At 46.2% G+C, this 25,298-nt stretch overlaps 1 protein-coding gene across 1 annotated transcript in view; it reads left to right on the forward strand.

Annotated features, from left to right (window-relative positions):
* spag16 (sperm associated antigen 16) overlaps positions 1-25,298 on the forward strand; it is a 677,853-nt gene that overhangs the window by 373,948 nt on the left and 278,607 nt on the right. The window lies entirely within an intron of this gene.

A 25,298-nucleotide genomic window follows, 5' to 3' on the forward strand; every position in this document is an offset into this window, starting at 1 on the left:
ATGTGTGATGGTTTGCAACAGAGATAAATATGATATGTATTATTAGAAGAGTTTTTGTAGAAGGAATTCTAAATGTACAGTAAGAATCTAATTGTGATAGTTCCAAAGGGTTTAAGGCATGCAACATAACAAATAGCACCATTGATTAATAAAATCAAAAATACGACTTGAGTTCCATTCTAAAAGTATTAGACATATATAACCTTAGCTGAGCCACACATGTGCATGCAGAAAGGATGTAAACACATTGGAAAGATGCTAATTAAGAGGTTCACATGTTGTAGAAACACTCGGTTTAATATTTAAACGATACAGCTCAACAATTAGTACAAAAGGGCAAGGTGTGCAAGTTAACGTGTTGACTGTGAAGTGAAGCCAAGCTCCATCGTCTACTGCACCCCGTCAGTTGTTCACCCAGATCGGCGTTGATTGGTTGGCCCAGATCACACCAGGTCCACGTGAGAGCTCGAGCTCGAGCTCGACGAACGACGGTCCGAGACTAAAGTGGCTCGGCCACATGATGGCGCCACATGACCCTCCCAGAACTGGAGTATTGGAGGCGGTTAGGCGGTCGAGGGAGGCGGCCTGATCATGTGTACATGTCTCCTGTGTTCAGGGTTGTGGATGGTTGAGTTAAGGGCAGGTTTGGTCGTGATGGTGGACGCTCTCTGCGGCGGGGTTGTGCCATCTGCACTGGTTGGTCAATGTCCAAGTGTGCCAGCTTAAGACGGTCCACGGAGACAGTCTCGTGTCGGCCGCCCAGGTCGATGATGAAAGGCATGGCGTTGATTTGCAATACTCTGAAGGGTCCCTCGTAAGGCTTTTGCAGAGGCGTACAGCGGGAATCTCGGCGAAGGAAGGCTTACTGGTAGTCCTGGAGGTCAGGTGGGACTTACGTGGTTCTGAGACCGTGTTGGGATGTTGGGACTGGAGAAAGCGTGCCCACCTTCTCACGGAGTCACGTCAGCATGGTTGTGGGGGGTTCTTGATGTCCACGCGTCGCCGGGATAATAATAATAAAAATAATAATAAATACTTCATTGATCCCCTCAGGGAAATTCAGATATCCGGAAGCCCCCAACCAACAAACCCACACATTCAAAATGAACGCAGTCAGTAAATACATAAAATACAATGTGGACACTACCTGAGAGCAATAAATACTTAAAAAGACCAATAATTAACAATTAAAAATTAAAAAAATGCAAAAATGCATCCCCCAACAGCCTAGCGGTCCGAATTATAAAATCTAATGGCTGCAGGGGTGAAGGATCTCCTGAACCGCACCGTTCTACAGGGCAGGGAGAGGAGCCGGTTGTTGTTACGAGTGCTCTTTTGACTCTCCAGAATTACATGGAGGGATGCCCGGGGTTTTTCAGGATGACCTGCACCTTGCGCCTCATACGCCTCTCAAGCACATCCATCCCAGAGTCCACTCTCCCCTCCAGCACTGAGCTAGCTCGTTTAACCAGTTTGTCCAGCTTCTTGTTGTTTTTAGCACTAATGCTGGTGCCCTAGCAGACAACAGCGTAGAAAATAACACTTGCAACCACAGTGTTGTAAAACATCTGCAGCATATCATTACGCACATTGAAGGATTTGAGCCTTCTGAGGAAAAAGAGTCTGCTCTGGCCTTTTTTGTAGAGGGCGTTAGAGTTGACAGACCAGTCCAGTTTGTTATCCAGGTGCAATCCAAGGTATTTATATGCCTGCACCACCTCAATGTCAGCCCCTGCAGTGTTGACTGGCTGAAGGGGGAGCTTGGACCTGCCAAAGTTAACCACCATCTCTTTAGTCTTAGTTGTGTTCAGGATGAGACAGTTCTCTTTACTCCAGGCACAGAAGGCACTGGTCAAGTTCCTGTATTCCTCCTCCTGCCCATTCCTTACACAACCGCTGTGTCATCTGAATATTTCTGTACGTGGCATGTGTCAGACTTATAGTTAAAGTCTGCAGTACACAGGGTGAAGAGGAACTGGGCCAGAACCGTTCCCTGTGGGGCTCCAACATTGCACACCACTGTGCCAGAGATGAAGTCCCTTGGGACCACAAGCGGGGCGCCATAGACCAGCTCGGCCGAGGAAGTTGCAAGGTCCTCCTTTGGGGCAGTGCGTATACCTAACATGACCCACGGCAATTCATCCATCCAGTCTGGGCCCGTGAGCCATGACTTGAGGGATGCCTTCATGTGCCGGTGAAAACGTTCCATAAGGCCATTTGCTTGTGGGTGGTAGGCCATTGTGAGGTGCAGCTTAGTGCCAAGCAGCCGGGCCATTGGTGACCACAGTTCGAAGGTGAACTGCGCACCTCTGTTGGATGAGATATCCACCGGCACGCCAAAGCGGGCAATCCAGTGGGTGGTGAGGGCACGTGCACAGGTCGCAGTGAAGGTATCCGAGAATGGGACGGCATCCGGCCATCTCGTGAATCTGTCCGTGATGGTGAAGAGGTGGGTGACATCTCTGAATGGGGGCAGCAATCCAACAATGTCGACGTGGATGTGGTCAAAATGCTGGTGTGTCAGGGCAAAGTTCTGCAGTGGCACCTTGAAGTGTCACTGAATCTTGACAGTGGATGCACGCCCTGGCCTAGTTGCCGACCTGTTTGCGCAACCCCGTGCCACATGAACTTGGCTGCCATCAGTGCGTTTGTTGTCCAGATGGAAGGGTGAGCTGGGCCGTGAACCATGTCGAAAATCCGGCGGGGCCAGGCAGCGGGGATTGGCTGTCCCGTAGACACGTCGCAGAGAAGTGTGGTGTCACACATCTTCCAACAGCAGGCCTGAGATGGCGGTGCGATAGGCGAGTGTCTCTTCAGCCTCTCGCTGGGGGATCGGCACGGCCGTGTAGTCGACACCTGGGACCAGAGCGTGGATGGCATTGATGGCAATGGGGGACAATGCATTTGCGACCTGGTTACTCCTGCCTGCGATGTGCTGGACGCAAGTCATGTATTCTGAGATGTAGGTCATGTGGTGCTGCTGTCGGGCTGACCAAGTATCAGACACTTTGGCAAAGGCAAACGTGAGTGGCTTGTGGTCGGTGAAAGCTGTGAAATCCCTGCCTTCGAGGAAGTAGCGGAAATGTCGGATGGCCAGGCAGAGAGAGAGGATCTCCCGATCGAAAGCGCTGTATTTCTGCTCGGGAAATCTCAGGTGACTTCTAAAAAAGGCTATGGGTTGCCATCTACCATTGTTCAGTTGTTCCAGCACTCTGCCCATGTTTGTGCCAGATGCGTCGAGCATGAGAGCTGTTGGTGCGTTGGCCCGTGGATGTACCAGCATCGTTGCCTTTGCCAGCACCTCCTTGGCGTTGTCGAAAATGGTCGTGGCCGCGTCATCCCAAACGAGCTCTTTTGGCTTCTTGGCCTGGGCCTTGAACAGCGGTTGCATGATCCTGGAGCTGCTCGCATGAATCGGTGGTAGAAGTTGACCATGCTGACAAACTCCCTTCATAGAAACATAGAAACATAGAAATTAGGTGCAGGAGTAGGCCACATCTAACTCCCTCTTAAATATAGCCAATGAACTGGCCTCGACTACCCTCTGTGGCAGAGAGTTCCAGAGATTCACCACTCTCTGTGTGAAAAAAGTTCTTCTCATCTCGGTTTTAAAGGATTTCCCCCTTATCCTTAAGCTGTGACCCCTTGTCCTGGACTTCCCCAACATCAGGAGCAATCTTCCTGCATCTAGCCTGTCCAACCCGTTAAGAATTTTATAAGTTTCTATAAGATCCCCTCTCAATCTCCTAAATTCTAGAGAGTATAAACCAAGTCTATCCAGTCTTTCTTCATAAGACAGTCCTGACATCCCAGGAATCAGTCTGGTGAACCTTCTCTGCACTCCCTCTAGGGCAATAATGTCCTTCCTCAGATTTGGAGACCAAAACTGTACGCAATACTCCAGGTGTGGTCTCACCAAGACCCTGTACAACTGCAGTAGAACCTCCCTGCTCCTATACTCAAATCCTTTTGCTATGAAAGCTAACATACCATTCGCTTTCTTCACTGCCTGCTGCACCTGCATGCCTACTTTCAATGACTGGTGTACCATGACACCCAGGTCTCGCTGCATCTCCCCTTTTCCTAGTCGGCCACCATTTAGATAATAGTCTGCTTTCCTGTTTTTGCCACCAAAATGGATAACCTCACATTTATCCACATTATACTGCATCTGCCAAACATTTGCCCACTCACCCAGCCTATCCAAGTCACCTTGCAGTCTCCTAGCATCCTCCTCACAGCTAACACTGCCCTCCAGCTTAGTGTCATCCGCAAACTTGGAGATATTGCCTTCAATTCCCTCATCCAGATCATTAATATATATTGTAAATAGCTGGGGTCCCAGCACTGAGCCTTGCGTTACCCCCACTAGTCACTGCCTGCCATTGTGAAAAGGACCCGTTTACTCCTACTCTTTGCTTCCTGTTTGCCAGCCAGTTCTCTATCCACATCAATACTGAACCCCCAATGCCGTGTGCTTTAAGTTTGTATACTAATCTCTTATGTGGGACCTTGTCGAAAGCCTTCTGGAAGTCCAGATACACCACATCCACTGGTTCTCCCCTATCCACGCTACTAGTTACATCCTCGAAAAATTCTATAAGATTCGTCAGACATGATTTACCGTTTGTAAATCCATGCTGACTTTGTCCAATGATTTCACCACTTTCCAAATGTGCTGCTATCCCATCTTTAATAACTGACTCTAGTAGTTTCCCCACTACCGATGTTAGACTAACTGGTCTGTAATTCCCCGTTTTCTCTCTCCCTCCCTTCTTAAAAAGTGGGGTTACGTTTGCTACCCGCCAATCCTCAGGAACTACTCCAGAATCTAAAGAGTTTTGAAAGATTATTACTAATGCATCCACTATTTCTGGAGCTATTTCCTTAAGTACTCTGGGATGCAGCCTATCTGACCCTGGGGATTTATCGGCCTTTAATCCATTCAATTTACCCAACACCACTTCCCAGCTAACCTGGATTTCACTAAATTCCTCCAACTCCTTTGACCCGCGGTCCCCTGCTATTTCCGGCAGATTATTTATGTCTTCCTCAGTGAAGACGGAACCAAAGTAGTTATTCAATTGGTCCGCCATATCCTTGTTCCCCATGATCAACTCACCTGTTTCTGACTGCAAGGGACCTACATTTGTTTTAACTAATCTCTTTCTTTTCACATATCTATAAAAACATTTGCAGTCAGTTTTTATGTTCCCTGCCAGTTTTCTTTCATAATCTATTTTTCCTTTCCTAATCAAGCCCTTTGTCCTCCTCTGCTGGTCTCTGAATTTCTCCCAGTTCTCCGGTATGCTGCTTTTTCTGGCTAATTTGTACGCATCATCCTTCGCTTTGATACTATCCCTGATTTCCCTTGTTATCCACGGATGTACTACCTTCCCTGATTTATTCTTTTGCCAAACTGGGATGAACAATTTTTGTAGTTCATCCATGCAGTCTTTAAATGTCTTCCATTGCATATCCACCGTCAACCCTTTTAGAATTAATTGCCAGTCAATCTTGGCCAATTCACGTCTCATACCCTCAAAGTTACCATTCTTTAAGTTCAGAACCATTATTTCTGAATTAACAATGTCACTCTCCATCCTAATGAAGAACCCAACCATATTATGGTCACTCTTGCCCAAGGGGGCACGTACAACAAGACTGCTAACTAACCCTTCCTCATTACTCAATACCCAGTCTAAAATAGCCTGCTCTCTCGTTGGTTCTTCTACAGGTTGATTTAGATAACTATCCCGCATACATTCCAAGAAATCCTCTTCCTCAGCACCCCTGCCAATTTGATTCACCCAATCTATATGTAGATTGAAGTCACCCATTATAACGGTTTTGCCTTTGTCGCACGCATTTCTAATTTCCTGTTTGATACCATCTCCAACTTCACTACTACTGTTAGGTGGCCTGTACACACCACCCACCAGTGTTTTCTGCCCCTTAGTGTTTCGCAGCTCTACCCATACCGATTCCACATCCTCCAAACTAATGTCCTTCCTTTCCATTGCGTTAATCTCCTCTCTAATCAGCAACGCTACCCCACCTCCTTTTCCTTTCTCTCTATCCCTCCTGAATATTGAATATCCCTGGATGTTCAGCTCCCAGCCTTGGTCACCCTGGAGCCATGTCTCCGTGATCCCAACTATATCATAGTCATTAATAGCTATCTGCACATTCAACTCATCCACCTTATTATGAATGCTCCTTGCATTGAGACACAAAGCCTTCAGGCTTGTTTTTACAATACTCTTACCCCTTATACAATTATGTTGAAAAGTGGCCCTTTTTGATTTTTGCCCTGGTTTTGTCTGCCTGCCACTTTTACTCTTCATCCTTGCTACCTATTGCTTCTACCCTCATTTTACACCCCTCTGTCTCTACGCTCACACATTTAAGAAACCCTTTCCCTTTAACTCCATCCTCCACTATCCCATTCGACACCCCACCCCCCTTATTCAGTTTAAAACCACCCGTGTAGCAGTGGCATACCTGCCTGCCAGAATGCTGGTCCCACACCTGTTAAGATGCAATCCCGTCCCTTTTGTACAGTTCCCCCTTACCCCAAAACAGATCCCAGTGATCTAAGAATCTAAATCCCTGCCCCGTGCACCAGTTCCTCAGCCACACGTTCAGGTCCCGTATCTCCCTGTTCCTGCTCTCGCCAGCACGAGGAACTGGAAGCAAACCGGAGATAACAACCCTGGAGGTCCTGCTTTTCAGCATTTTTCCGAGCTCTCTAAAGTCACGCTGCAGAATATTCATCCCCTTCTTTCCGACATCGTTTGTGCCGACATGCACTACCACTTCCGGATGTTCACCTTCGCCCTTGAGGATTTTCTGCACTCTGTCCATGACATCCTGGATCCTGGCACCAGGAAGGCAGCACACCATCCTCGCATCCCGTCTGTTGCCGCAGAAACCCCTGTCCGTACCTCTCACAATGGAGTCTCCCACTACAATGGCGTTGCCTGCCTTAGGCCTTTTTGGTTTTGGCTCAACAGCCCTATTCGCATCACAAGCCAGTCCGCCGCCCAGTGTAAACACCTCTTCTGTCCCGACAGCTTCTAAGTGGTTGAACCTGTTCACAAGAGGTACAACACCCGGGGAAGTTGGCATTCCATGTTTCTCTCCCGTTCTCACTGTCTCCCACCTTCTCTCTTCCAGTACCTTAGGTGTAACAATCGTACTGTAGGACTTGTCGAGGAACGACTCCGTTTCTCGGACGAACCGGAGGTCATCCACTTGCTTCTCAAGTTCCCCAACACGGCCCTTCAGGAGCTCTACCTGGATGCACTTCTCGCATTTGTAGCAGCCAGAGGCACCAGCGGTGTCCTTGACCTCCCACATACTGCAAGCATCGCACTGAATCAGCTTGCCTGACATCTCCTTCTTTCGTCTCTACCTCTCAAGCGTATTGCGTGGTCTCCTCTCCGAAGACTCTCGAGCCAAAGACTCACACTTTTCTCACAGGGCACTTCCCTCACAAGGCCACTCACTCACTGCTGCTCGCTAAGAGCCGTCTTGCTTCAATTGACTGATAAATTGCCTGATTTACCAATTTACAAACCAAATTCCTCAGTTTTCAACTGTTTTCCCGGCACTGACTCACTTCTCTCCTCCCACTTGGGCTAGAGCCAATCAGTCGTATCTCTTGCTAATCTCCTGCTGCTGTTGCTCCCATAACTTCAGCAGTTCTCATTGGAAGGTTTGACAGGGACCGCTCCGTGCTAGTTGATGTGGTGGCCGCGTACCAGGTCGATCTTGGAAAATACCTTGTCACCTTGCCATGAAGTCCTGGATGTGAGGGATGGCGGTAGTCCTCACAGGGTCTCCAGCCCCAGACGCTTTGGGGACTATGTGAAGTGGGGATGCCCACGGGCTGTCTGAGCGGCGCACTATGCCCATTTCCTCCATCTTGCGAAAGTCGTCTTTGGCCAGTTGGAGCTTGTTAAGGGGCAGCCTGCATGCACGTGTATGGAGTGGCGGTCCGGTGGTGGAGATATGGTGCTTCACCCCATACTTGGTAAACGTCCACTTGAAGCGACAGGAGTTGAAGTTGAGCAGGATCGTGCGGACCCCATATGTTCTGACATTTCTGCTGTTGAACCGGCCAGTGGAGGCTCCTGCTTTCCGGAACGAGTGTCGATGCCCGAGGGGGGAAAAACACTGACCTCCACTCCCGTGTCAACGAGAAGACGTCGCCCCGAATGATGATCCCAGGCGTAGAGGAGGCGATGCTTTTGGCTGGCCGCAGTTGCCATCACCCAAGGCCGGCCGATGTGTTTCCCGGATGCGTGCATGGTGGTCGGCATCGGCGGGTCTCGGAGTCCCACCTTTGGTGGTAGTAGCACCACTTGTCCTTGCTGTTGCCGTTCGTGGCTGACGGAGGCTGGGACCGCTCGTACAACCTGCCGAGGCACAGCCACCACCCAATTGATGGTGGCTCCACCCTGCTGTTTGGCTCCCACAGCATGTACGCACGAGCTGCCAGCCGTTGGGGCTCGGTGAAATCATCATCCGCGAGGTGCAGGCGGATGTCCTCAGGCATCTGCTCGAGGAAGATCTGTTCCAAAAGGAGGCAGGTCTTGTGTCCATCCATCAGTGCGTGCATTTTGTTCATGAGCACGGACGGTTTGCGGTTGCCTAGGCCATCCCTGTGCCACCATGACGCGGCGGCAGAGACCGAATGTGTCCTTGAGGAGCATCTTGATCCCTTCGTACTTGTTGTCGGCTGGTGGCTGGCGAAGGTAATCGATGAGGCGGCCCGGGGTTTCCTGGTCCAGCGCACTGACCACGTAGTAGTACTTGATGACGTCGGCAGATATCTGGCGGATGTGGAATTAGGCTTCGACTTGTTCAAACCACACTTGGGGCTGTGATGTCCAGAAGGTGGGCAATTTGAGTGAAACTGCATTGTCTCCAGGCATGATAAAATCCAAAAGAGGCCATTTTGGATCGTTGGACTCACCACTAAAGAGGTTCACGTCTTGTATAAACACTCAGTTAAATATTTAAATGACACAGCTCAACAATTAGTACAAAAGGGCAAGGTGTGTGTGTTAACTTGTTGACGGTGAAGTGAAGACTAGCTCCGTCATTTGCTGCACCCCGTCAACTGTTCACACAGATCGCCATAGTTTGGTCGGTCCAGATCACGGCAGGTCCACGCGGGAGCTCGAGCTCGACGAACGACGGTTCGAGACCAAAGTGGCTCGGCCACGTGATAGCGCCACACTAAAAAAGTGATCAGAGCTGCTGTAGATTTGGAAGCAACAGCAGGAGAAGATAAGCAAGAGAAAACACTGATTGGCTCTAGCCCAAGTGGTTTGTAAATTGGTAAATTAGACAATTTATCAGTCAATATAAGCAAGACGGCTCTTAGCGAGCGGCAGTGAGTGAGCGGCCCTGTGAGAAAAGTGTGAGTCTTAGGCTCGAGAGTCTTCGGCGAGGAAGCTGAGGAGAGGAGGCTACGCAAAACACTGCGGAGGGAGAGACGAAAGAAGGAGATGTCAGGCAAGCTGATTTAGTGTGATGCTTGCAGTATGTGGGAGGTCAAGGACACTGCTGGTGCCTCTGGCTGCTACAAATGTGACAAGTGCATCCAGGTACAGCTCCTGAAGGACCGTGTTGGGGAACTGGAGAAACAAGTGGATGACCTCAGGTTCGTCCGAGAAACGGAGTCGTTCCTTGACAAGTCCTACAGTAAGATTGTTACACCTAAGGTACTGGAAGAGAGAAGGTGGGAGACAGTGAGAAGGGAGGGAAGCATGGAATGCAAACGTCCCCGGGTGTTGTACCTCTTGTGAATAGGTTCACCCACTTAGAAGCTGTCGGGACAGAAGACGTTTATACACTGAGCGGCGGACTGGCTTGCGATGCGAATAGGGCTGTTGAGCCAAAACCAAAAAGGCCAAAGTCAGGCAACGCCATTGTAGTGGGAGACTCCATTGTGAGAGGTACGGACAGGGGTTTCTGCGGCAACAGACGGGATTCGAGGATGGTGTCCTGCCTTCCTGGTGCCAGGATCCAGGATGTCACGGACAGAGTGCAGAAATCCTCAAGGGCGAAGGTGAACAGCCGGAAGTGGTAGTGCATGTCGGCACAAACGATGTCGGAAAGAAGGGGATGAATATTCTGCAGCGTGACTTTAGAGAGCTCAGAAAAATGCTGAAAAGCCAGACCTCTAGGGTTGTTATCTCCGGTTTGCTTCCAGTTCCTCGTGCTGGCGAGAACAGGAACAGGGAGATATGGGACCTCAATGTGTGGCTGAGGAACTGGTGCACGGGGCAGGGATTTAGATTCTTAGATCACTGGGACCTGTTTTGGAGTAAGGGGGAACTGTACAAAAGGGACGGATTGCATCTTAACAGGTGGGGGACCAGCATTCTGGCAGGCAGGTTTGCCACTGCTACACGGGTGGTTTTAAACTGAATAAGGGGGGTGGGGTGTCAAATGGGATAGTTGAGGATGGAGTTAAAGGGAAAGGGTTTCTTAAATATGTGAGCGGAGAGACAGAGGGGTGTAAAATGAGGGTAGAAGCAATAGGTAATAATAATAATAATGGAGGTGAAAAGTAAAAGTGGCAGGCTGACAAATCCAGAGCAAAAATCAAAAAATGCCACTTTTCAACATAATTGTATAAGGGGTAAGAGTGTTGTAAAAACAAGCCTGAAGGCTTTGTGTCTCAATGCAAGGAGCATTCGTAATAAGGTGGATGAGTTGAATGTGCAGATAGCTATTAATCACTATGATATAGTTAGGATCACGGAGACATGGCTCCAGGGTGACCAAGGCTGGGAGCTGAACATCCAGGGATATTCAATATTCAGGAGGGATAGATAGAAAGGGAAAGGAGGTGGGGTAGCGTTGCTGGTTAAAGAGCAGATTAACGCAATTGAAAGGAAGGACATTAGCTTGGAGGATGTGGAATCCATATGGGTAGAGCTGCGAAACACTAAGGGGCAGAAAACGCTAGTGGGAGTTGTGTACAGGCCACCTAACAGTAGTAGCGGAGTTGGGGATGGCATCAAACAGGAAATTAGAAATGTGTGCAACAAAGCTAAAACAGTTATAATGGGTGACTTCAATCTACATATAGATTGGGTGAATCAAATTGGCAAGGGTGCTGAGGAAGAGGATTTCGTGGAATGTATGCGGGATAGTTTTCTAAACCAACATGTAGAGGAACCAACGAGAGAGCAGGCTATTCTAGATTGGGTATTGAGTAATGAGGAAGCGTTTGTTAGCAGTCTTGTTGTGCGTGGCCCCTTGGGCAAGAGTGACCATAATATGGTTGAGTTCTTCATTAGGATGGAGAGTGACATTGTTAATTCAGAAACAAGGGTCCTGAACTTAAAGAAAGGTAACTTTGAGGGTATGAGACGTGAATTGGCCAAGATAGACTGGCAATTGATTCTTAATGGGTTGACGGTGGATATGCAATGGAAGGCATTTAAAGACTGCATGGATGAACTACAACAATTGTTCATCCCAGTTTGGCAAAAAAATAAATCAGGGAAGGTAGTGCATCCGTGGATAACAAGGGAAATCAGGGATAGTATCAAAACAAAAGATGAAGCATACAAATTAGCCAGAAAATGCAGCCTACCAGAGGACTGGGAGAAATTCAGAGTCCAGCAGAGTAGGACAAAGGGCTTAATTAGGAAAGGGAAAATAGATTATGAAAGAAAACTGGCAGGGAACATAAAAACTGACTTCAAAAGCTTTTATAGATATGTGAAGAGAAAAAGATTAGTTAAAACAAATGTAGGTCCCTTGCATTCAGAAACAGGTGAATTGATCATGGGGAACAAGGACATGGCAGACCAATTGAATAACTACTTTGGTTCTGTATTCACTAAGGAAGACATAAATAATCTGCCAGAAATAGCAGGGGACCGGGGGTCAAATGAGATGGAGGAACTGAGTGAAATCCAGGTTAGCCGGGAAGTGGTGTTAGGTAAATTGAATGGATTAAAGGCCGATAAATCCCCAGGGCCAGATAGTCTGCATCCCAGAGTACTTAAGGAAGTAGCCCCAGAAATAGTGGGTGAATTAGTGATAATTTTTCAAAACTCTTTAGATTCTGGAGTAGTTCCTGCGGATTGGAGGGTAGCTAATGTAACCCCACTTTTTAAAAAGGGAGGGAGAGAGAAAACGGGGAATTACAGACCAGTTAGTCTAATGTCGGTAGTGGGGAAACTGTTAGAATCAGTTATTAAAGATGGGATAGCAGCACATTTGGAAAGTGGTGAAATCATTGGACAAAATCAGCATGGATTTATGAAAGGTAATCATGTCTAACGAATCTCATAGAATTTTTCCAGGATGTAACTAGTAGAGTGGATATGGGAGAACCAGTGGATGTGTTATATCTGGACTTTCAGAAGGCTTTCGACAAGGTCCCACATAAGAGATTAGTATACAAACTTAAAGCACACGGTATTGGGGGTTCAGTATTGATGTGGATAGAGAACTGTCTGGCAGACAGGAAGCAAAGAGTAGGAGTAAACGGGTCCTTTTCACAATGGCAGTCAGTGACTAGTGGGGTACCGCAAGGCTCAGTGCTGGGACCCCAGCTATTTACGATATATATTAATGACTTGGACGAGGGAATTGAATGCAACATCTCCAAATTTGCGGATGACACGAAGCTGGGGGGCAGTGTTAGCTGTGTGCAGGATGCTAGGAGGCTGCAAGGTGACTTGGATAGGCTGGGTGAGTGGGCAAATGCATGGCAGATACAGTATAATGTGGATAAATGTGAGGTTATCCACTTTGGTGGCAAAAACAGGAAGTAGGCTATTATCTGAATGGTGGCCGATTAGGAAAGGGGGAGATGCAACAAGACCTGGGTGTCATGATACACCAGTCATTAAAAGTAGGCATGCAGGTGCAGCAGGCAGTGAAGAAGGCGAATGGTATGTTAGCATTCATTTCAAAAGGATTTGAGTATAGGGGCAGGGAGGTTCTACTGCAGTTGTACAGGGTCTTGGTGAGACCACACCTGGAGTATTGCGTACAGTTTTAGTCTCCTAATCTGAGGAAGGACATTCTTGCCATAGAGGGAGTACAGAGAAGGTTCACCAGACTGATTCCTGGGATATCAGGACTCTCATATGAAGAAAGACTGGATAGACTCGGCTTGTACTCGCTAGAGTTTAGAAGATTGAGGGGGGATCTTATAGAAACTTACAACATTCTTAAGGGGTTGGACAGTCTAGATGCAGGAAGATTGTTCCCGATGTTGGGGAAGTCCAGAACAAGGGGTCACAGTTTAAGGATAAAGGGGAAATCCTTTAGGACCGAGATGAGGAAAACTTTTTTCACACAGAGAGTGGTGAATCTCTGGAATTCTCTGCCGCAGAAGGTAGTTGAGGCCAGTTCATTGGCTATATTTAAGAGGGAGTTAGATGTGGCCCTTGTGGCTAAAGGGATCAGGGGGTATGGAGAGAAGGCAGGTACAGGATACTGAGTTGGATGATCAGCCATGATCATATTGAATGGCGGTGCAGGCTCGAAGGGCCGAATGGCCTACTCCTGCATCTATTTTCTATGTTTCTATGTTTCTATATTGAATGGCGGTGCAGGCTCGAAGGGCCCAATTGCTTACTCCTGCACCTATTTTCTATGTTTCTATGATATGTACTATACATGTAAAGATTTATATGTATGAGCACCATTAGTACTGATGCTGTTTCGACTCCAGTAACTAAAGTGCAAGTGGGAATGGAAGTTAGTTCTGGTAACTAAGGAAGAAATGATATGTATCTATATACTGCAGGAGTGGGGTGCCGTTGTGTATGGCTGCTCTGCCTGCAGTCCATCCTTTCACCCTCTTTTATTTTTATTTTTAGTCCTGTTAAAAACAAAATGTTTGTTGGTCTTCTTTTATGTGGTGGGTGGGGGGAGGGGAAGGGGGACACTTTATTTCCTAGTCCCTACCTGGTCGGAGAGGCGGCTTCCCTCCGAGCTGCTTCGGACTGGAGCACCGTCTCCTATTGGGACCATCTGGAACCCCAGCTGCGGCGACGGCACAGCGCTGAGACACCATCACGGAGTGGGCGATGCCTTACCGGGTTGCCATGCGGTAAGCCCCGGAGTGCTGTGACCGCCGATTCCAACATCCGAGGAGCTGTGGCTGCGGAGCGTCCAGCCGCGGGCGGCGCTGGATTTAGAACACCGCCGAGCCTGGGATCCGAGATCGCCAGAGTCGGAACTCCAACCAGCGAGGCCTGAGGACTTCGGGTGCCGCGGTCTCCGGGGAGGAAGCGGCCGCTCCAGACCACACCTGGAGTATTGCGTACAGTTTTGGTCTCCAAATCTGAGGAAGGACATTATTGCCATAGAGGGAGTGCAGAGAAGGTTCACCAGACTGATTCCTGGGATGTCAGGACTTTCATATGAAGAAAGACTGGATAGACTCGGCTTGTACTCGCTAGAATTTAGGAGATTGAGGGGGGATCTTATAGAAAACTACAAAATTCTTAAGAGGTTGGTCAGGCTAGATGCAGGAAGATTGTTCCCGATGTTGGGGAAGTCCAGGACAAGGGGTCACAGCTTAAGGATAGATGGGGCAATCTGGAACTCTCTGCTACAGAAGGTAGTTGAGGCCAGTTCATTGGCTATATTTAAGAGGGAGTTAGATGTGGCCCTTGTGGCTAAAGGGATCAGGGGGTATGGAGAGAAGGGAGATACGGGATACTGAGTTGGATGATCAGCCATGATCATATTGAATGGCGGTGCAGGCTCGAGGGGCCGAATGGCCTACTCCTGCACCTATTTTTCTATGGATGTACGGAAATCTGATTATTTCTTCTATGTAAAGCACTTTGGTTTCAACGCGAGTTGATTTAAACGTGCTATAAAAATAAAATGTACTTACTTACTTACTATGTTTCTTCCTAATACAAGAGTGATTGAGATTGAGTAGGATATGATGATACTTACCAGATATCAGAACAGTGAAAGTAATTTCATTGAAATATATATAGTTCTGAGAGAGATTGATGTGATAGACTTTGTAAGGTTTAACATTGAATGGAGATCCAGAACCATAATGAGGAATGATTACTTAAGACTGATAAAAGGAAATTTCTGCATTCAGAGGGCTCTGAATCTTTATTTTATTTATCTCCCACATGGGTTGTGGATGCCCAATCGTTGAATAGTTTCACGATTGAAACTTATAGACGTGTGGATATATGGATCAATAGAAAAGTGGATGAGATTTAAGATCAGCAAAGGTACAGCTGACCTGATATCTGCACAGCATCTTCCAAGTACATTGTGGGGCTCCTTTGATAGGAAAGGGGCAAATATTAGTGAAAAAACAACTAAGGATATAACTATAAAAGCAAAATTCAGGAATCTGAAGTAAAGTAGTACATTCTGAAATACTTTTAAAAAATCAGGCAGCATCTCCAGTGAGAGAAAATGAATTAACTATTCAGATCTGTAAGCTTTCACCAGAATGACCATTAATCTAACTTACTCAGTAATGAACCCAATAAAAAATTTGGAGGCGCATTTATTACGAAGTCAGGGCTTCTACTCAGCGGCTGTGGAAAGCATCTTGTCCGGAAATATTACAATCTGGTTTGGGAATTCCTCTGCCCAGGACAAGAAGGCTCTGCAGAGAGTAGTGCGTTTGGCCGAACGCACTATGGGAACTTCACTCGCCCCCCCTGCAGGAACGATACATCAGGAGGTGCAATTCCAGAGCCTATAAAATCACGGGAGACCCCTTCCACCCCTGCAACGGACTGTTCCAGCTGCTACAGTCAGGCAAACGCCTCCGTTGCCATGCTGTGATAACGGAGAGGTTGAGAAGGTGTTTCTTCCCAGAGGCCATTCGGACTGTAAACTCCTATCTCACCAGGGACTAACTTTACTGTACCACTCTACTGCTTTTTTTTTTTAATTGCCGTTTTTTCCCTTTTTCCTTCCGCCCACAATATTTAATATGGAAAAGAATATGTGATTCTGTTACATTCTGTTTGTAGTTTGTTTGGCTGTTTGTTTGTTTGTCTTTTTGCACAAAGTCCGCGAGCATTGTCACTTTTCATTTCACTGCACATCTCGTATGTGTATGTGACGAATAAACTTGACTTGACTTGACTTGAAACAGTGTAAAACTCTCAATAATATGCAGTAATCAATTACATAGATGCATTTTGTTGTATGAAAAATAAATATAAGGAAGAAAAGCTTATACTAAGCTGAAAAGAGTTCATGTGAAATATACACATCGGAATAGGCTGAATGAGCTGAATCCCTGATTATGTGCTGTACATTTTATGCAATACTGTGTATATCTGTCATGTGTGTGGTTTGGAAGTTATCACAGAGCAAAATAATAGATATTCTGTTACATGTGTTTTGGCATCAAAAGAGCAAATTATTTTCCCTGGTAACTGAAGTGTTGTTTACTTTAATAACCATTTACCATGCATAAAAGCTTACCACAATGAATAGTTTGCTCCTTACTTTTGGAGCAGAAGGAATTATTCACATACCCTGTTGTTCACAACTATAGCGTAAGGGCCTAAAAATGATACTTCACTGTGTGATGGTTTTTGAATTTTACTGCCCCTCAGGAACATTTGTTGAGCAACTTGCAATGACTGAGATTTATAGTATTTGCTGTTTCACATAATATATTTAGATACTTGCTTGCAGTAGTATAGTAAACTCTTGTTATAATGGACCACGGTGGGTGGGGAGGGGGATGATATCTGTTGTTGCTAACTGACCGCTGTAACCGAGTGAGGAGGGTAAAGTTTAACCCAAGACTGGGATGGAAGTAACACTGGGGGGGGGGGGAGGAGGGGGGGGGGTTAAACAATGAAGAGGGTTTCAGCTAAAGGTAGAGGTTGGATAGACTTGATTGTTTGCTCTGGAATGTCAGAGGTTGAGGTGAGACTTGATAGGAGAATATAAAATTATGAGAGGCACATATAAGGTAGACAGTCATGGTGGTAATGTCCAACAATAGAGGGAACAGCTATGTGAGAGGGGGTGTTTAATGGAGATGCAGGACGTTTTTGTGTGATGGGGGCCTGGAATGCAATGCCAAGGTTGTGGTGGTGGAGGTAGATACAATAGTGACTTTTAAAATACTTTTGGATAGGCACATAAAAGTGCAGGAAATACAGGAATATGGATCATTGCAGACAGATGAGTTAAGTTTAGCTAGACATCAGGCACAAATATTGTGAGCCGAAGGACCCTTTCCTGTGCTGTACTGCTCGATATTCTATGCTCTAATATTACATAGACCTCTCTGCAGTGATTCTACAATGTGCATTTTACATGTGGAATAATCTTTAACCTATTATTTTTAAGAACAGCAAGGGATTTCTCCTAGAATTCCTACTATTATTTATCCCTCAACCAGTATCGCTAAAAGTTGAAAATATGGTCCCTAGTGCAGTTTGTTTATGAGTTTCTCCTATGTGCATCTTGACTGCGCATTTCTTACTTTACACCAGTGACAACACTCCAAAAATATTTAATTGGCTATGAAGGAGTTCGAGATGGCCTGAGGTCACGACAGTCATTATATAAATGCTAATTTTTCTCTTTGCAGCTGCATTGATTTTAGCGGATGAAGTTAAAATTACAATTCATTTTCTGGCCTCAAATGCTTCTGTTTTAGACAATGCAATTGATATTGGGACCCCAACAAATTACCATACATATTGTAAAAGACACTTTAACAACAGATGTTGTTAATGACTTTGTATAACTGAGCAGTTTTTTTTAATACAATGGCTGTTAAACAAACTAATTTAAATATTGGCATGACAAACTCATAATCTTGTCTTTGCTAACCCTCAAAGATTATGGTTACCCATCTGTCTGAATAAAGACACCAGAAAAGTAGCAGAGGGCATTTTGAAGAAAACAAAAATAGAAAACGCTGAACGCTCAGTTGGTTAGCATCTCCAGAAAGATCAGAAAAAATGCACTTTTGATGTAGAAGGGGAGAAATGGCATTACCCTATGAAAAGTGGCCTAGAATGGAACTGTGTCCTATAATGGAACTTGCCTGCTTATTCTGGTGTGAATACAAATATAATCTGTGTTCCCACCTTATTTCTATAGCTCTAGTATTGAATCATTAAACATATTGTGTATGATTAATATAACACCAAATGAGTATCTATAACCGACCTTGACCACATGTGTGAGGCCATTAAAACCTGTGTCAGTGCAGTAATCCACTTCAAGTAGTATCTATAACTACTGGAAGTGGATTACTGCACTGACACAGGTTTTAATGGCCTCACACATGTGGTCAAGGTCAGTAATAACATCAACAAATCCTTTCTGTGCAACTACCATATTAGCATATGCACATGCAGACGCGCACACGCAAAGTGCACATACATGCACATACTGAGGTATACCCATCCCTTATCCAATAACAACCTCAAACAATCATAACTCTTGCATAGTCATATGTCTCAGCATATTTTCATGTGGCTGACCCCAACCCAATATCTTACACATAATTTAAGTTATTCAATTATTACAAATCTTGTTCCAACTAATAGGGGTGCTATAGGAGTACTAGAAAACTGTTAATGTATCTATTGTTTAAAAACAATGAAAAGGAAACACCACATAATCACTGGCCAGCCAGTCCAGCATCGGTAGGTCCTTAGAAAATATTGGAATACATTTTTAAGCACAAAATTAAGCATTTTGAAAGGTATATGCCAGTGACATTCCATATGAACTTGTTAAGAAAATGTTATGCCAAATTAATTTGATTGAGTTTTTCTCTTGAAGAATGTTGAAAGAAGCACATTTGAAACCATCCACATGGATTTTAGTAAGGCAATGGATGAAGTCCCATTGACAGAGAATAAAAGCTTAAAGGATGTAGAAGGAATTGTGAATTGCAGAGGAAATCCACTGCATGGCAGAAAACAAAGAGAAGGGCTGCTGGAAGATTTTAATGACAGGGATAGTTGTATAGTGTTTGTGCATCTCAATGCCATGTCACTTGCTTTTCCTGGTATGTCTGTTTCCTGGAGAATTTTGGAGAATTTTGGTCAATTCAATAAAGGAAATTCAATTCAATATGTACTTGTTTTTCATGATTTGGGGATGACAACCCCACCACACTAGAGAGGGGTAGTGTGGTGATGTATTTTACCTAAAATTGGAGAGTTCATTGTTCATACCATTGGGTTGTAAGCTCCCCAAGCAGAATATTAGGTGGTGATCCTCTAGTTTGTGTGTGGCCTCACTCTGGCAATGGAGAATGCCCAAGACAGAAAGTCAGTATAGGAAAGGGTATTAAAATGGTTAGCAGCCAAGAGATTCACCAGGCCTTGGCAAATCGTGCACAAGTGTTTGGCAAAACGATCATATAGTTTACGGTTGGTCTCACCAATTGGCAGGAGGCTGCCAAATGCAGTAGATTAGGTTAGAGGAGTTGCATGTGAACATCTGTCTCACCTGGAAGGGCTGCTGGAACCCCTGGATGGAGATGAGTGTGGCAGTGTAAGGACAGGTGTTATATCTCCTGTGGCTACAGGGGAAAGTACCTGGGGTGGTTTGGGTAGGAAGTATGAGTGACTCAAGGCGATGCGGAGGGAGTGGTACCAATAGAAAGCGGAAATGGGTGGGGATAGAAAGATGTGAATTTTGGAGAATTATACATTGGATACAGAGGCTGGTCAGGTGAAATATAAACCCAAGGGAACTCTATCCATGTTCTGTTTGGGGGGGGAAGGGGAAGCAGGAGCATAACTGTGAGACACAGGGAAGACATGGACGAGTGATCCATTCATAACAGCAGGAGGGAAAGCCTCCTCTTGGGAGCAAATGCGGTGGAGACGGAGAAATTGAGATTAGGGAATAGTGTCCTTGCAAGAGCCATGGTGGGAGGAGAGGTAGATTTGAAAAGTGAACTCACGTTCCTCACCTATGCTGTCTACCCTACAAAGCTTTTTCAGGTTTTTTTTTGTTTTGGATTACCTTAAACATTGTTTTTTATGGTCCCTGCAGTTGAATATAATGTTTCCAAAATAACACGAGGAAGAAAACTTCTTAAGTACATAGTTGATTGAAATGCACTTTGGGACCTACGAGGTCATAAATGGTATTGTTATTACCGATCATGGTAACATAGAAACATAGAAAGTAGGTGCGAGAGTAGACCACCAGGTCCGTCGAGCCCGCACCGCCATTCGCTCATGGCTGAACACTAAACAGACACACTTACCCACAAACAGTAGACACAAGACACAGGACACAAGACACTACCCTCCCCTTTATACCGCTATCACCCCTCTCCACCCCAAGAACCTCGTGATCTCCTGGGGGAGGCAAAAAAACGGATAAAAACCCAGGTCCAATTCGGGAAAAAAATCCGGGAAATTCCTCTCCGACCCCAATCCAGGCGATCGACACTTGTCCAGGAGATCACTCAGGTCTTACTATACTAACCATACCTAGGTCCATATCCCTGCCCTCTCCCCGTAGCCCCTTATCCCCTTGGCAGCTAAAAAACCATCTATTTTAGTCTTAAATATATTTAAGGTTTCTGCTTCCACTGCTCCCTGGGGCAGTGAATTCCATAAATTAACCACCCTCTGGGTGAAGAAGTTCTTCCTCATCTCAGTTTTAAAAGAGCCCCCCCTTATTCTGCAACTATGTCCCCTAGTTCTAGTTTCCCCGATCATTGGGAACATCCTCGGTGCATCCACCCGATCAAGGCCCCTCACGATCTTATATGTTTCAATGAGATCGCCTCTCATTCTTCTAAACTCCAAAGAGTAGAGTTCCAGCCTACTTAACCTTTCCTCATATGTCAATCCCCTCATTGCAGGAATTAATCTTGTAAACCTTCGCTGCACTGCCTCCAGGGCTAGTACATCCTTTCTTAAGTATGGACCCCAGAACTGTACACAGTATTCCAAATGTGGTCTCACTAATACTGTGTACAGCTGCAGCAAGACCTCCGTGTTTTTATACTCAATCCCCCTAGCAATAAAGGCCAAAACTCCATTGGCCTTCCTGATTGCTTGCTGCACCTGCATACTAACTTTTAGTGATTCATGTACTAATACCCCTAGATCCCTTTGCGTTGCATTACAACGCAGCTCCTCCTCATTTAGAAAATAACTTGCCCTATCATTTTTTTTCCCAAAGTGAATGACTTCACATTTATTAGTATTAAATTTCATCTGCCAAGTTGTTGCCCACTCACCTAGCTTATCTATATCCTTTTGCAGACTCTTCCTATCCTCCTCATCCCCTACTTTTCCTCCCATTTTTGTATCGTCCGCAAATTTTGATATATTACACTTGGTTCCCTCCTCCAAATCATTTATATAAATTGTGAACAACTGGGGTCCCAGCACCGACCCTTGCGGAACCCCGCTAGTTACCGGTTGCCATCCCGAGTATGAACCATTTATCCCCACTCTCTGCTTCCTATTTGTTAGCCAATCCTCTACCCATGCTAATATATTACCCCCAATCCCATAATTTTTTATTTTTAGCAATAGTCTCTTATGTGGCACCTTGTCAAAAGCCTTTTGGAAGTCCAAGTATACCACATCCACCGGTTCCCCTTTATCCACCCGGGTTGTTACTTCCTCAAAGAATTCGAGCAGATTCGTTAAACAGGACTTCCCCTTCACAAAACCATGCTGGTTCTGTCCGATGAAGTCATGTTTATCCAAGTGCCCCGTTAGTGTTTCTTTAATAATTGTCTCTAACATTTTACCCACCACCGATGTTAGACTAACCGGTCTATAGTTACCCGCCTTCTGTTTACTTCCTTTTTTAAATATAGGTGTTACATTGGCCATTTTCCAATCCACTGGGACCGTTCCTGCCTCCAGGGAGTTTTGGAAAATTATCACCAATGCATCCACAATCCCCACCGCTATCTCCCTCAAGACCCTTGGATGTAATCCATCAGGCCCAGGGGATTTATCCTCCTTCAGTCTCATTAATTTCCCTAATATCCACCTCCTTGGTGATCTTAATAGTATTTAGCTCCTCCATTCCTACCGCCCCCTGTTTATCCAGCGTTGGAATATTTTTTGTGTCTTCTATGGTGAAGACTGATACAAAATACTCGTTTAATGCCTTTGCCATTTCCATGTTCCCCACCAACAACTCTCCAGTCTCACCCTCCAATGGACCAACGTTCACCTTAGCCACCCTTTTTCTTTTTATATAGCTATAAAAACTCTTACTATTAGTTTTTATGTTGTTCGCTAAATTCCTTTCATAGTCTATTTTCCCCGTCTTAATTAATCTCTTAGTTATTTTTTGCTGACCTTTAAATGCTTCCCAATCCTCTACCCTCCCACTATCTCTGGCTACCTTATATGCCCTTGCCTTCAGCCGAATACTATCCTTTATAGTTTTACTGAGCCATGGCTGACTGTTCTTACCCTTACCCCTTTTTTTCTTCATAGGAATAAATTTTTCTTGAAGGTTATACAGTAGACCCTTAAACGTACACCACTGCTCATGTACCGTCTTATTCTTGAGTCTGCTATCCCAGTCAACTTTGATCAGCTCAGTCCTCATACCTTCGTAATCCCCCTTATTTAGACTAAGCACCCTAGCCTGAGTTTCAACCTGCTCCCCTTCTATTTGAATATGGAATTCGACCATATTGTGGTCACTTGTTCCCAACGAGTCCCTAACTATGACATTTTTAATTAATCCTGCTTCATTACACAGGACCAGATCCAAGATTGCCTCCCCCCTTGTCGGTTCTGTGACATACTGTTCTAGGAACCCGTCTCTAATACATTCTATAAACTCTTCCTCTAGTCTACCCTGCCCAGTTTGGTTTGCCCAATTAATATGAAAATTGAAGTCCCCCATGATTACAGCAGTTCCCTTTTTACATGCGTCAACTATTTGCAGATTTATGTTCTGACTAACAGCGTCACAGCTATTTGGAGGTCTATAAATTACACCCACTAGTGTTTTTTTCCCCTTGTTATTCTCTATCTGTACCCAAGCTGTTTCACTATCCTGATCCTTCAACGCAATATCCTTCCTCTCTATTGCCGTTATTCCCTCCCTTATTAAAAGGGCCACCCCTCCTCCCTTTCTTTCCTGTCTATCTTTCCTAATTGTCGAGTACCCCTCTATATTTAACTCCCAGTCCTGATCCCCTTGCAGCCATGTCTCCGTAATGGCCACGATATCATAACTATATATACTTAATTGCACCGTTAATTCATTTATCTTATTTCGAATACTCCGTGCATTTAGATAAAGCACTTTCAGATGATTTTTACTACCCTTCCTTTCCGTTTTTGCCCCTTTTACATCTAGAGCTTTATCTTCACACATTCTATCTCCTGTCACATTTTGACTTTCCGCTTCCCCACTGATACAATACAATTACAATACAATACAATACAATTCAATTTTATTGTCATTTGGACCCCGTGAGGTCCAAACGAAATGCCGTTTCTGCAGCCATACATTACAAACAAATAGACCCAAGACACAACATATTTTACATAAACATCCATCACATTGCTGTGATGGAAGGCCAAAAAAACTTCTCTCTCCACTGCACTCTCCCCCCCCCATGTCAGAGTCAAAGTCAAAGCCCCCGGCGGGCGATGGCGAATTGTCCCGTGGCCATTAAACCACGCCGGGTAATGCAAGTTCGCACACCGGGTCTTGATGTTAGAGCCCCCGGTGCGCGCTCGCAGCCCGCCGCCATTCCAAGCCGCGCGGGGCGATGGTGTAAGGCCCCGCTCCAGGAGCTCTTCAACCCCGCAACTCGGGCGGGAGAAGTCGCCGTTGCGGAAGCCCCGAAAAGCGGACTCCCTCCAGGGACCCGCGGGCTCCCGGTGCCGTCCGCCAAACCCGCAGTTGCAGCCACCGAATCTCCGGGGGTCGGGTCGCAGCAGCGTCCACCACAGCCCCACCCGCTCTGGACTCGGCCAGCTCCGCGACGGTGAGGTGAGTAGTCGGCACCAGAGTCCCCGGTTTTCCTGTTGGAGGCCGCTCCTCGTTGCGGCCCCAACGACAACGGAGACCCGACAAAGCAAAGGTCGGGTCTCCCGTGCAGGGAGAGATTTAAAAGTTTCCCCCTCCCCCCCCACACCACCCCCACCCCCCCACACACATACCCCAACAAAAATAACAAAAACTACATTAAAACATAGACATAAAATAATAAAAACGCAGACGGACTGCAGAGGCCGCTGCGAGAGCCGCGCCGCATACCCTGCTCTATTTCCTCTACCCCTGCCGTTATTACCCCCCTTGATACCTCCCCCCCCCGCTACTTAGTTTAAAGACCTCTCTACTGCCCTAGTTATATGATTTGCCAGGACCCCAGTCCCAGCACCGTTCAGGTGAAGTCCGTCCTTACAGAACAGATCCCCCCTGTCCCAGTACTGGTGCCAGTGGCCCAAGAAACCAAACCCATTTTTCCCACACCAGTCTTTGAGCCACGCATTCAGCTTTTTAATTTTACGTACCCTCGCCGATTTGGCCCGTGGCTCAGGTAGCAATCCGGAGATCAGTACCCTCGAGGTTCTGCTTTTTAATTTATTCCCTAACTGCTCAAACTCCTTCAGCAGATCCTCCTTCCTCGTCCTTCCTATGTCATTGGTCCCCACATGGACCACGACCACTGGATCCTCCCCCTCCCTCTGCAAATTTCTCTCCAGCATCGCAGAGATATCCTTAACCCTAGCACCGGGTAGGCAACACAGCCTTCGGGACATGTTCTGCTGGCCGCAGAGAACCTTATCTACCCCCCGAATAATACTATCCCCTATCACTACGGCATTTCTTCTAACTCCCCCCTCTTGAATGGCCCCCTGATCCACGGTGCTGCAGCCAGGTTGCTCATCCCTCCCACAGCCCCTGATCCCGTCCTTACATTGAGTAAGAGCCTCGGTCATGCTCGTCAGGGACAAGGGCTGTGGCTCCTGCCGCATCTCCTCCTGGTTCCCCCTACCTGCCTCGCTTATGGCCACACCTTCCTTTCCTTGCTCACTGCCTACTGAATTAGTTAAACTGGTCGGTGTGACCATCCCCTGGCACAAAACATCCAGGTAATACTCCCCCTCCCTGATGTTCCGCAGCGTATGAAGTTGGGTCTCCAGCTCATCAATGCGGAGCTCGAGTTCCTCTAGCCTCAAACACTTACTGCAGCTGTAGGGATCTTCTACATCAATGGTGTCGACAAATTCCCACATCTCACAGTATTGGCACATCTCCTGGCCGCCCATCTTATATAAGTAATTAACTGGTCCTAT

Source organism: Amblyraja radiata, chromosome 7, assembly GCF_010909765.2.
Source record: "Amblyraja radiata isolate CabotCenter1 chromosome 7, sAmbRad1.1.pri, whole genome shotgun sequence".
Classification (NCBI taxonomy): Eukaryota; Metazoa; Chordata; class Chondrichthyes; order Rajiformes; family Rajidae; genus Amblyraja; species Amblyraja radiata.